General features: G+C 45.7%; 1 long non-coding RNA gene across 1 annotated transcript; it reads left to right on the forward strand.

The window, feature by feature from the left end:
* Nucleotides 1-11,466: 11,466 nt before the first annotated feature.
* LOC123451183 lies at nt 11,467-12,875 on the forward strand. Its single transcript, XR_006632107.1, has 4 exons — nt 11,467-11,993; nt 12,225-12,326; nt 12,414-12,492; nt 12,592-12,875. It is a non-coding gene; the product is annotated as an uncharacterized LOC123451183 (long non-coding RNA).
* Nucleotides 12,876-14,222: the final 1,347 nt, after the last annotated feature.

Consider the following 14,222-nt stretch of genomic DNA (forward strand, 5'->3'; position numbering starts at 1 on the left):
CCCCTTAAGAGGGACAAGCTAAACTTGGGTTTTGTCATAGAAGACTTCAAGTAGGTGAAGTAGTGGTGGATGCTCAATGTTGATGAAGGTCATCTTGAGTTGGGAGCAATCCTTATTGTTTCTTACTCTTCTCACCTATATGGGTTAGTCCCAAAGCAAAAGGAACATATGCAAGAATATCCATGGACATGAAGTGAAAAAAAATGGGATGATGTCCAAAGATGCATTAATTACCTTGTCCCTTGCTTACCTTTGAGGGAATGTGTGACTTCTTGAACTAATGCATATGGTTGAGGTTGATTGCACAGAGTTCTTGCCAAAATGAATAAGAGTGAATTTTATTGGCAAAGTCACCCCTCAAGAACTCTCTAGTTCTTCCTCTTGGGAATCCACACCAACTTGATGGGGATCCTTGGAGTTTTGGTAGCACTAGTTGAGGTAGAGCTAGAAATGTCTTTGGGAATCCAATTGACCTTAACTTGGGGTTCTTCTTCATAAAGGTCAATGTCATCTCGAAGCTTTCCCTTGCCTTTGTGGTCTTGTGGTAGATGGTCATCTTGTGAGCTTGTTCCCTTGGGAGGAGTAGCATCATAGTTCTCCTCTTGAAGAACAAAATTAGGAATGGGATATGGACCTTCTTCCCAATCATCTCCATTGACGTTGAAGTAGCCAACACCTTGTTTCTTCTGATGTCCTCCTTGCTTGCATCCAATTTCCTCAAATTGTTTACTTCCGACAAGTCTCTTGAAGACACCTCTCTCTATAATCCCTTTCAATAAATCATTTTCTTGATCAAGTGTAACTTGGCTAAGAGAATCATTAGTGGAATCAAGAGAGCTACTAGCAACAATATTAGGTTTAGCTTTAGCATTTTTGTTACTAGATGAAGAAACTTTCTTGCCTTTGTTACTAGTGTTCCTAGGTTTAACTTGTGGAACAAAAGTAGACAAGAGTAATCATTTGGCTAGATAAGAAGATCTCTTCTTTCTAAGATCATCATTTATTGCTTTTAGGAACTCATGATCTTGCTCCAAATTCGGCTTCTTGAAGCGTAGCTTCTCATGGGTTCTTGCAAGCTCTCTATGATCTTCTAGAGTAGTTTCATGAGCTAACTTAAGGGTGTTTAATTCTTAAGTTAGTTGTTCAATCTCTTTCTTATCATCATCATTCGATTTCTCTTGACTAGCATGATAATTACCAAGTTCATTTTTGTTGCAATCACTAGTTTTATCGAAGAGCAAGTCATCTTCTCCTAACAAGTCATCCTCATCACTATTAAAATCAATATACTCGGGGTGTGATACCTTGGGTCCTTTAGCAATGAAGCAGTTTCCGACTCTCTCATTTGGTGAATCAAATAAGTTGGAGGAGTTGGAGGAAACAAGTGCAATGCCAGCAACACCTTCATCTTGACTATAGTCTGAGTTGGAGTGATAGCTTCCCTCGGAATGGTGATCAGACTCGGAGCCAGAAACCCATTCACCAACATGAGCTTGATGTCTTCTTTTTGCGCTACTCCTTCTCTCTCTACGAGGTGACTCATCTCTTGAGCTTCGTCTTCGAGGTGACTCTTCTCTTCGTTTGTAGGGAGCTGAGCACTCATTGGAGTAGTGTCTAGGCTTCCCACAATTGTAGCAGTTTCGGTCACGACTGGACGAACTCTTCTCATCATGTCTTGAGCTTGAGCTTCTCTCTTTACCTCTACTCTTGTAGAACTTGTTGAATTTTCTGACCATGATGCTTATCTCTTCATCAGTGACAAGATTGTCCTTTGAAGTAGCGGGAGCATCACATGAAGCTTTGTAAGCACCGCTTGACTTGTTGTGCAGCTCATCTTTGTCCTTGAGTGAAATATCATGAGCGACTATCCTACCAATGACTTCAGTTGGCTTGAGATCTTTGTAGTTTGGCATCATTTGAATCAATGTGCACACTGTGTCATACTTTCAATCAAGAGCTCTAAGTATCTTCTTGATGATGAATTGTCGGTCATCTCTTCACTTCCTAAGCCGGCAATCTCATTGATGATGAGAGCTATCCTAGAGTACATTTTAGCGACACCTTCACCATCCTTCATCTTGAACTTGTGAAGCTGACTTTGAAGCACATCCAACTTAGATTCTTTGACAGAATCAGAACCTTCGTGCATATCGATCAAAGTATCCCAAATCTCTTTTGCATTCTCAAGGCGACTGATTTTGTTGAATTCTTCGGGGCAGAGACAATTGAAGATGATGTCGCAGGCTTGTGCATTGAGTTGCAACATCTTCAGTTCATTAGTTGTCACATCACGATCAGGTTCATGTCCTTCTCCAAACAAGTTACCTTGTACACCAACACGAATAACAGCCCAAACATGAGGATTAAAGCCAAGTATATGCATTTTCATCTTATGCTTCCACGTAGCAAAATTAGTGCCACCGAAGTAAGGACCTCTACGACGATAATTTCCCTCACTAGACGCCATACACTCCTAGGTTGTTAAACCAATGAAACAGAGACCAAAGCTCTGATACCACTTGTAGGATGGAAAGTATGTCTAGAGGGGGGGGTGATTAGACTACTTGACAAGATAATTTTTTTGCCTTTTCCAAATTTTAGTTGAGAGGCAGCTATGGTAGTTATACCAAGTCAAGTACACCCTACACATGCAGTTCTAAGAGTGTAGCAGCGGAAAGTAAAACATGCAAGTGTAAAGTAAAGGAGTGAGGTAGGGAGATCAAACGCATGAGGTTGACACGATGATTTTTGGCATGGTTCCGATAGGTGGCGCTATCGTACGTCCATGTTAGTGGAGACTTCAACCCACGGAGGGTAACGACTGCGAGAGTCCATGGAGGGCTCCACCCACAAGGGGTCCACAAAGAAGCGGCCTTGTCTATTCCACCACGGCTTCCGTCCGCGGAAGACTAGCCTTACTCACGGTAGATCTTCACGAAGTAGGCGATCTCCTTGCCCGTACAAACATCTTGGTTCAAATCCACAACACGAAGTAGGAGACTCCCAAGCGACACCTAACCAATCTAGGAGGCACCACCCTCCAAAAGGTAATAGATGTGGTAGACCAACGAACTCCTTGCTCTTGTGCTTCTAAAGATAGTCTCCTCAACACAAAATCACTCTCTCACAGAATATGCATGGGTAGGAGAGGTTGATTTGGTGGAAAGCAGTTTGGGGAGGCTAGAGATCAAGATTCAAATGAATTGAGTGGAATATCTTGGTCTCAACACATGAGTAGGTGGTTCTCTCTTATAAAATGGATCTCGATATGAAGTGTGTGTTCTAAGTGCTTCTCCCACGAATGAGAGGTGGGTGAAGGGGTATATATAGGCAGCAGCCAAAATCCAACCGTTACACACAAAGTTGCAAACTCGGTGACACCGAAGTTGAAAACTCGGTGGTACCGATTAGCACGAAGGTGTGAACTTTTGAATCTCGATGAGACCGATATATTAACCTCGGTGGCACCGAAAAGGTAGCTAACAGTCAGATGGCCAAACTCGGTGGCACCGATACTCAAAATCGGAAATTCTGATTTTTCGTACCGAGGCACCCGAAAGTTGGTCACCCAAACTCGGTAGCACCGATATGGATTCGGTTGCACCGATTTGGTGGCAGTGGCTATGGTTTTTGGCTGAGGTCAAACTCGGTGGGTCCAAAATATGAAAGTTGGTGGCACCGAATTTGTGTTTCTGTATTTTGACAGAATGGTTATGTGGGAAAAATGACTGAGTATTTTGTTGGCTAACTTAGAGCACTTGAGCAATCAGTTCATTTTACTACCTCATACCCTTTTAATAGTATTGGCTTTCCTATGGACTCAAAAGTGATTTCTCACAAATATAAAATTAAGAGTCTTCTAGCTTGAAGCTTGAGCCAATATTATTCCTTTCTTACATCAAGGGGCATATCCACATAAACCTTTAGCCAAAGCATCTTTTGAACTTTTATGAAATATACTTTGAAAAACATATTAGTCCAATGATGCATATGTTGTGATCAATTATCAAAACCACCCTAGGGAGCAATTGTGCGTTCAATAAGGTTTTTTGGGAGCGCTCTGCGCGACTACTGACCTCTTCATCATGGACACCACAAACGTCGAGGATTACTTCTTCAACGAGAACTTCTTCCCCGACATCGTCAACCTCTTCGATGACATGGGCGACAACAACGTCAACGCTAATGCCAAAACTAATGCTACTTCCACTCCTCAGTACGTGTTATTGTCTTTTCTGTTCGAGGTACTGCTAGAGTTTTTGGGTTTAGTTTCTACTCTAGATATGTTTCTGTCTAGTTCACATGTTCACATAATACTTGCTTACTATCTGTTTGTTTCCGTGATAAGTCTTGCTCCTCTTATTGTGGCATATTCTGCTCTACTTTTCATGACTTGTGTCATTTCTGTTACTATGATCTTGTTCTATCTATTGTTTTTTACTTTTAAATCATTTGGTAAATTGCTCATTTATCCAACATGGAATGGATCGAAAGCAGAAAAAATGGACATTCATCCGTTTGCTCCCACGTGTTGGACCATGCATTGTGTCAGTTTGTCATCAAACGAGCGTGAACGGACAATTTAAGGTCGTGCATTGAAGTTGCCCTAAAATAAGTTGGAAGGCGGAACATCGGAAAACCGGTGCTCGTGCTAGCTGTCTCATAGCTGCGACCGCAAACCAGGAGAACAACAATGTTTTCCCATGTCAGCTCATGCTTGTTGTCGCACAATTGCTCTCTTGCAGCAGCGCACGAAACATGGGAAGTTGGGGTTGGCAAAGCAGAGTGCTGGGATGGACATGGACTGGGGAAACTCACCGTCTATTCTAAAATCCATGGACAACTTTCCCATGATAGATGAAGCATAGAATACACGTGTTGTGTGCAGGTCCCCCTGCGTCGCCCCTCCTTTGGCGACTCAGGGGAACCCCCACTAGCGTCGCCGCGTTTTCCCCCTCCCTCCCTAATTGTCTCGCCGCCACCAGAGGAGGCCGTCGGCGAATGTCGCGCACGCTCCAGGGAAGGTGGCGGCGGGGTGCTTCTATTGCATCTCGCGGCTGCATCGCGAGGGGAGGAGCGTATCCGTCGTGTTAGAACTGGGGGTCCGTTCTCAGGGCAGGGAGGACGTGACTGCCTCATCGGTGTAGTACTGGTGGCTCAGGGGCGATGGCCTTCCCATGGTGGCGCTGGTCTAGGCGGAGGCTGGCCGTGGGTGCTTGGCTTGCCTCGGTCGGTTGGCTCGCATCCATCTGGATCTGGCCTTCATGGGTGAGGTGGCCGACAATAGTTTCGCGCTGGTGGCTTTGACCTTTGGCCGACAGAGCTTGCTCCCTTCGCTAGATGTGTGGTGGTGGCATGGTGAGCATGCAATGGAGGCGCAGTGCCGAACTGTCGATGGACTTTGACGGGTGGATCTGGGTTTGGGCGAGCCAGTGCTCATGCGGCGGCGATTCTCCATCGAGGACGCGTGGCTTTGGTGGCGGAGGTTTGCGGCGGTGTCATGGTGCTCCACTTTGAGCTACCCGCATGTGTGCTTCCGCACTCTCTCTTCTGCAGGTTTGCTTTGCTGCTCAAATCCAGGTGAAAACCTTGCAATGACATTGTCAATGCCGGCAGCAACGACATCCACGAGAACCGTTTTCCTGTTTGGAGGTGCCGTTGTGGTTTTTGTTCAACCAATCTTCCGGTCTGAGTGTAATGCCCCGGACACACCCGCCGGCGGTCGTTACTCCTGGCGGGATCTAGACTGGCCCCACTTATCAATACTAGTCTTTCTGTGCACTTTACTTAACTTGGAAGTTCTGTTCGAATGGGCTCCCGAAAAAGAAGGAATTCCTTATTGATATGAGTAGTCTATCATCCCAAATAAGCCAAGCTATCACATACACCACCACTCAGAGGAACCGACGTCCTCGTCGTCCCACATGATGTTCCCTCTTGGCACAAACGTTCGTGCATCCAGTCCAGTACATGTGCCATGTCGTGTGCCGCGACGGGTCACAAACTTCATGAACAACATGACCGCACACCTATCCGCAAACATCCGTGTAACCGTGAGGTTCGGCTGTGATACCAACTTGTAATGCCCGGACACACCCGCCGACGGTCGTTACTCTTGGCGGGATCTAGGCTGACACCACATATCAATACTAGTCTTTTCTGCGCACTTTTTCCTCACTCATGCGCACCCGGGATCAACTTCCTGGACGGTCACCCATCCTAGAACTACTCCAAGCCGAGCACACTTAACCTGTGAGTTCTGTTCGAATGGGCTCCCGGAAAAGAAGGAATTCCTTATTGATATGAGTAGTCTATCACCCCTAATAAGCCAAACTATCACACCTCTATTGCCCACAATCACTAGGCCTCGGTTTTAAATGTCGTCACGGAAAGGGGTTAAAACCGTTTGTATTGTTGGAGATATGCCCTAGAGGCAATCATGTATGATGATATTTCCTATGTGTTTATGAATTAGGGACAATAAGGAATTATCATAAACACATATGAAATATCATAGCAGTCATGTGCATGGACGAGAGGGACAAGGGGAGTGGAAAGGGGATCTGTCCACGAGGCAATATAGACACATGACATGGTAGTGGTCATCGCATTGTCCGGGGAGGGATCCAAAGGGATGATTGGCTGATGCGGGTGGGTTGGCAAGTTCTGTGGCTCATGTAGGCAGGGTGCAATGACTTAAGGAGGGATGGGTTGTCGGGATTGCACGTCTTATGGAAGGCAGATGCCACGTGAACCCTCACTATGTTGCGGGTGTGGAGTTGACACAATGTCACCCCTCTGTGTTGATGGTTCATCAGTGCACTAGCAAAATTCAAGAATGGGGCAATGGATAGTTGCTGAACATCAAGTGTGTGTAGTTGAGTGTCGGAGAATTGCTTGGGTGAATGCTCTAAAATTTGGTGGGTGGTGTTTGGTTGCTAAAGTGAATCTATCTACCAAATTTTAGTCATGTTCGATAAGAACGTGTTGCAATTCATGTGCAATGGTGCATATAGGCGTAAAATTAGGTTTTGGCTGTTGAGCACAATTATGCACTATGGTACCCATGGTGTTGGTGTGCATGGGTGTGGTAGGTGTAGGAGAAGTTATGGAATTGATTTGGGACCCTTGAATCACAAGAAACTGATGTGGCTTCACAAGCTCAATGATAACAACACTCTTTTCATAGAAAAATAATGTTTCTTTAGGCCGAAGAACTATGAAATGGCTAGAATAGATGTGTACTTGCTTTGGCAAGTTTATATAAACGTTGGATAACTTGGATGAAAGAGGTAAAATGTTTGATCTCAGGTCCGAATAAACTTCCAAATCAAGATCTAACCCAAAATTTAAAGAGAGCCCAAATGAAACTCGGGGAAAAAGAAAGGGACAAAAATCGGGGTGTTATAACACACATATATGCCAACATCCATAGTTGCAAACAAAATGAATAAATCAATCTCATATTTCTACACATATCACATACTACAATTAACTCATATCAAAACCTAAATAATTTTTGTGTGTGTTTCACCCCAAGCAAACATTCAATCACATGCATGGCAACAAAACATCGCATCCATACATATGCCAACTTTGCTCAATTATTTGGTTTGCATTTTAAACAATGATATATGTACCTTCAACTATGCCACGATCATCACATATATGCCAAAACAACATGTCATTAATAACTGCACCTCAGAAAATAAATCATTCTTGTGTTTAGCTCGACATTAAAGAAACTTCTATCTATGGTCCAAGTCAATGGCTATAGGTGATGCAACCACACATTGTTAATCACTTCCACTAGAACAAATTACCAAATGAATAGGAATTACATGACCCAAATGAAAAGTTTCAACAAGACCTAGGGTTTCATCTAGTGCTAAAGATGCATTAAAATAACAACATTTAGTTGAAATTGGGGGGAATTAGGGGAGATTACCTCAACCTATGTAGGGGAGGCAAGATCCATGAAAAACAAGTGAGATTTGAGGAAGATTGAGAAAGATTTGAGCCGGGGAGAGAAAGAACTATCTATCTATCCTCTCCTCGGGGTGAATCAGGCGTGGCTGACGGTGCCATGTACCGGGGGTAACTCGTAGACCAGAACTCGGCCCACTAGGGGCGGTGATATATTTGGGCTACAAACCATGTAACCCGACTCAGGCATGTAACCTTACCCCTTGTCCACTTGTATAACGAGAGGTACGGGCTTCCCGAGTCGACACACTCAATAGGCTCAACACGCCTCTCTTATACAAGACAATCACTATCAATACAATCATACATGCACGAGTAGGGTATTCTTTCACATGGAGGGTCTAAACTTGCGTAAATCCTTGTCTCGTGTGCACCCAATCTAGTTGTCTAGGCATACTCGACTTCATGATTATTATTGCCAAAATTTAAGGGACCACTGAACACGTCGGTGGCCTACCGCCAGAGGTAGCGGTGGTAAGATTGCTAGTACCGCCGGAACCAACAATGATAGACACTTGTCCATGTCAGTGCAATCTTGGCACCGCCGTTGACTAGCTACCACCCGGTTTTACGGTGGCTGCAATAAATGGTCAGAAAAAATCATTTTCAGACTAGCCTCATTTCATGCTAACCTCACCATTAAAGGTCAAAACAGTGATTGTGGCTGTCTCTTGTGATTTCTCGCTCCTTTCGGGGATGAGACCCACACACACACGAAATAGGCTTTCACTCGCCTTTATAGATAAAGCAACGATCCATATAACCACATACAAATTCAACGAGAGATCACATCCTGGGCAACGACACAGACTAGCCCAAAAAATGAAAAAAGCAAAAATATGAGACCCACCACGACCGCGGATGAAGCTAACAACAACACTCGCATATGGAGTATATATGCGGAAGGGCCACCATCCGGGCATGTGTTTGCGCCCACAGGACGCCTGAAAGATGATAGTCGGAGCTGGGTGTGCCTTTTCTTTCTTGACAACAACAAATTTGTCCAATTGCAATAAGGAGAAATGAAGGTTCTGAATCTTCAATTGAATATGGCCATACGCTAAGAGTATCTTTTTTAGACAATTCCATGAAGCTTTATTAATTTGTCACAATATTTACAGGGACGGATGAAAGATTCCCGGATAACCTAATCAAACATGTGGCAGCCACCTCCTAGGCTAAGAGCATGCTTCGCTAAATTGTGAGCTTCCAAATTCAAGCTCCTACATTCATGAACAAAATTACATGAAGTAAAAGAAACTGAAAGTTCTATGATCTCTTGAACTATCACACCATAGCTGGCCAAGCTACACTTTTGAATATCATCCACCACTACCTTGCAATCTGAGGCGACCTGGATACGTTGGATGTATAGATCCTTCGCCAACGCCAAAGCTTCCCTAATCGCCAACTCTTCCAGGGTCGGTGGATCTAAGATAAATCTGAAAGCAAACATCGAGGCTCCCAGGAAAGTGCCTCCATGATCCCTAGAGATCACACCAATGGACCCAAATTCATGCCTGGAAACCGCTCCATCAGAATTGAACTTTGCATAACCTGGAGCGGTCGGGATCCAGAGTGACATGTTTTGTGGCGTAGTACTGGTAGGAACATATGCATTTTTTACCTTGATCTCCCGCAAGTCCCTTAGATAAGAATTGATGAAGCCGTGTATTGTTACCGGTGACTGAAAAATATCCTCGTGAATTGCTTTCCTCCTTGCTCCCCAGATTGCCCATAGAGTTATCACTAGTCGAACAAAATCATCTTCGGCCAATATCTCATTTAAGGCAAAGATCCAATCCTTGGCGCTACCCTTCATGTGAGCACTCATTATCTCCACTATATGATTAGGTGCTAGCATCTAAACACTACCTTCCATTGGGCAGGATAGTAGTGCATGTCGTCATGTATCTCGAGCACCACAGAGAGCACACGTGTCGATTGTCGCCATATTCCGATGCTGCAGCAGAACCCCGCGTGGAATGCATTGTCTTGCAAATCTCCAAACGAACACCCGAAGTTTTGAGGGAATCTTGATGTGCCAAATAGATGACCGCCGATTGTTCTCCGACTGATTCACCGATGTGCCAGACTGCTCATCAATCCAGCCCTCTCTACTGAGTTTAGTATGCAAGACCATTCAATATGCCGGTGGGACGGTGAATATCCCCTTGCTATCCTCATGCCAAGCCCAAAAATCTGATACTGTTCGCGTACATAGTGGTACCTTGAGGATCTCCTCCGCATCAAAATGTGTAAAGGCGTTCCTAACCATGTTTTCATTTCAGGAGGCATTTGTGGTGTCTATGAGCTGAGCAACCAAGTCCGGAGGGTTAGTTACCATAAAGGTAATAGGCCGTTTGAAGCTGTCCCGTGGTATCGAGTTATGTGTCCAAATAGTTGTTATCGCCCCGTCCCCAATCCTTCAAATAATCCCTTATGACAGGATATCTCGACCATCCAAAATTACCCGCCAAATCTGAGAAAGATGGGCTCCCAACTGTGCCTCTAACAAGTTACAACTAGGAGAATAAACCGCCTTCAGCATTCGGACGCTTAGCAAGGTGTCATTAATCATTACCCTAAGAGTATCTACAGCTGGGAAAGACAAATCCGTGTCTTCATACGTCCGCGGACAATTTCAGGCTGGCCTCAAAAAATTTCATTTACAATCACAAACCCTATATTTAAAACACCTAACACAAACATGTAGATCATTTTAGATGTTTTAGTTTGTGTTGAGCTGGCTTGGTTACCAAAAAGTTATTCATGTTGGGCCGACATGCTTTTGGTTTTTAGTCCCACCTTACCGTCGGAGGAGCACCGCACCCGGCTTGAATAGCGGCGTCGGGCAAAAGCGTTATGCTACTCTCTCTTAACAGGGGTCACCAATGCTCGCTTTGTCAAAGAGCTCATTTCCTTCACAAGACGAGGATTGATGAACACTACTAAGTGAGAAAGTTTTTAATAATTTCATCAAGCTCCTACGAAAAAATCACAAAAAAGCTAGTCAAACAATCAGCCATACACAGTACGCAAGGTGTGGTCTAATGCAAGTGAAATCGGGTATGTCTAAAGAGATTTGATGGGATCAAAGGGTTCGTCTAGCCCGAGCAGCTCTATATATGAGATACATATACGTTTGAGGCTGATTTGAAGCGTTCTCCTGAACCGATTTTTATGAGCGGTCAGTGACCGGGCCGTTCGACCCGGCGATGGGTTTGAGGCGACCGGGGGTGTAGGTGCTCTAAGTTGGACAAATAGATATAATTGCATCCTCAAGATCAAAATATAGGCAAGAGGACGCATGTGAACGAGACAGAGAAAAGCAGCAACTTGCAATCATCGACCGCACAACCCGGAGAAAACATCAACGTTCTGCATTATCAACGGCCACCAGACTTGGTTTTAAATACGCAAGGATAAACGAAGAATGGATCACAGAAGAACGGACGCCTTTCTGAGTCTAGTAGGCCGATCCAAGCTAGGCGCGGCCGTACGTTTAGGCTCCGTTCAGTTCACCACGGTGGCGTTTCACCGTCTGCAAGCGAAGACGAGCTGGAGACGGCGATGTGACGCCGACATGGCGAGGTCCACTTTGTTTCTTCCTTGGCTGCGGCTGGTGCCTGGCTGGCTTTCTGCCTGCTGAATATTTTCCCTCTTCTCCACCTTCCACGAGCCTGAGGAGAAGACCTGCATTGCGTCCCGGGTCGTCGCCTCGTGGTCGTGGGCTCCTTGGTGGCTACATATTCTTTTCGGACTGAATTATTGCCAGCCTGGGGGGAAAGCATCCCCATTTCTCTATCATCTCTGGCGCTCCTACCGAAGTGTACTAGAAAGTAATAGCAGCGACCTGATTATATAGCACGTCGGGCTGGTCGTCGTCTCGTCTCGCCGGGAGAGGATAGGCACGGGACAGGGCGGAGAGAGGAAGCACAGCTGATCGCAGCCGGAGAACCGCCCATCCGCCATGAGCGACGGACAGGGCAATGCTCCTCCTGGAGGTACGTATCCATCCGCTGTCCCCATAGCTTTCTCGCTCTGCTCTGTGTGAAATGAAAGCTTGGTCAACTCGTCGATCCACCTCTGGGAGAGACGGAGCGGTGGATTAATTAGCACAACCATGTGTTAAATCTGATGCCGGAACCAAGATTTCGGTCGCCTCCCTCAGTTCCATCGACCTTTGCCGGCTGTTTTGCTAAAATAAATCCGGTGCTTGTGTGTGGCTACTGTAGGCTACTTCATCGGCCGTCCGGCAAACACCGACGAGCCCAAGGAGAAAGAACCGCCGCAGGCCCTCCCTGAGCCTGCTCCGGCTGTGAACAATCTTCCTGGTGGTAAGTGCGCGCAACGCTTTGATTATGTGTTATGTAAACCATGATTTTGTTAGTAAATCTCTGTTCGTCTTCTGTTGCTCAAACAAGATTACTTCGTCGGCCGCCCGTCAAACCACGAGCAGAACACGACGCCGCCGCCGCCTAAACCGAGCTTCTTGGCCAAATTGTACGACAGCTTGTACATATATTTCAGCAAATTACTTAGAGCTAAAACGCTCGAGCTGTGTCTAATGCTTCTGCTTTCGTCTCCGTCTCCGATCTCCAGCTGTCCATGCCTCGCCGGCGGTGGAGCTACCAGCTAGACCGACAAGCCCAGCCGTGGTGAGCCGTGCACGTGACCGCGGGAGGATTTGAGGCGGAATCGGGTCCATAAGTCTCAATTCTGTATTGGAACCGTGCGAGTCTCTTCATCTTTGGAAGCTCTGCTCTGTTTTTCTTTCCTCCTCTAGCATTTGATTCCGACGTATTCATTCGTGTAATGCCGACAATCGTAAACTCGACGAAATTGCCATCCGTCCTTGTGAAATGATGTTGATTTGTTCAATTGTATATACTGTGTACTGATGTGGACTGTGGATCTATCGAAGTAGCGCGTTTGCGTGTACAAACAAATCTCTACCGAAACAATTCGTGTATTTCACAGCAACATACACCTCGGCAAAATCGACAAATTTAACCAAAAAATCATAAACTGGAGTGCGTTTAAATTTTTTCCGTCCGGCTGATCCTTTTGAATGGCGTCCGACACTTCAGCGCGGCATATACTGTGTGACGACTTAGCCGTAGGCGTCACATCCTCGGCCACGCTGGCGTCCGACCCCACTCCATCCCAGCAATGTGGCGCCTTAGCCGCTGGTGTTGCACTTCCGATGTATGGTGTCGAGAACTTAGGCATTGCACTTTCGATGTATGGTGCCGAGAGCTTAGGCGCCACACTGCCACTTATCCAACCGCGGGCCGGGTCTTCCCTCACCCCTCTCCTCATTCACCTCCATCACCAGAACACAGAGATGCCTCCCTCGAGTTCCCCTCTCCCCCTTCCTCAAATCCCTCTCCAAATCAAGCAGATCTGAAGGTTTGGTCTGGACATTTCGTCTTCAATCCCTCCCTTAAGGTAATTTCCCCCAATCCCCTCTCTCTCATCCAAAAAAAATCTCATTTGCTCACTTTTTTGCAAATGTGAGCGAACCTCTTTTGACCCAACAATCCAGGACAACATTGACGCAGAATTCGAAGATCCAACATGAACCATTGCTAGAGGAGAATAATGAGCATGATGATGATGAGAATAATGATATTGTTCTCCATGACAACAGCCTTGATGATTTGGACAATATAATTTGCAAGAGACAATGGACCATTCAATTCCGTACTCACGTGGCTATGCATCGGAGTCGCACGATGACGGTCCCGGTGAAGAAGTTGATGAGTGATATGTCTCCAATGTATCTACAATTTTTGATTGTTCCATGCTATTATATTATCAACTCGGGATGTCTTATATACCATTTTATATCATTTTTGGGATTAATCTATTAACTCAGTGCCTAGTGCCAGTTTCTGTTTTTTCCGTGTTTTTGACCTTTTTCAGAAAAGAATATTAAACGGAGTCCAAACGGAATAAAACCCGCGGGATGATTTTTTCCATAACGGAAGATACGCAAAACACTTGAGAACCAAGGCAGGAGGCCTCGTGGGAGGTCACGAGCCCCCTAGGCGCGCCCTAGGGGGGCGCCTAGCAAGCTCGTGGGCCCCCTTGCCTCCTCTGCCCTACTTCTTTCGCCTATAAATTCCCAAAAATCCCGAAACCTCCAGAAGGAGCCACGAAAATACTTTTCCGCCGCCGCGAGATCCCATCTGGGGACAGTTCTGGTGTCCTGCCGGAGGGGGATTCGG

Source organism: Hordeum vulgare, chromosome 4H (assembly GCF_904849725.1).
Source record: "Hordeum vulgare subsp. vulgare chromosome 4H, MorexV3_pseudomolecules_assembly, whole genome shotgun sequence".
NCBI lineage: Eukaryota > Viridiplantae > Streptophyta > Magnoliopsida > Poales > Poaceae > Hordeum > Hordeum vulgare.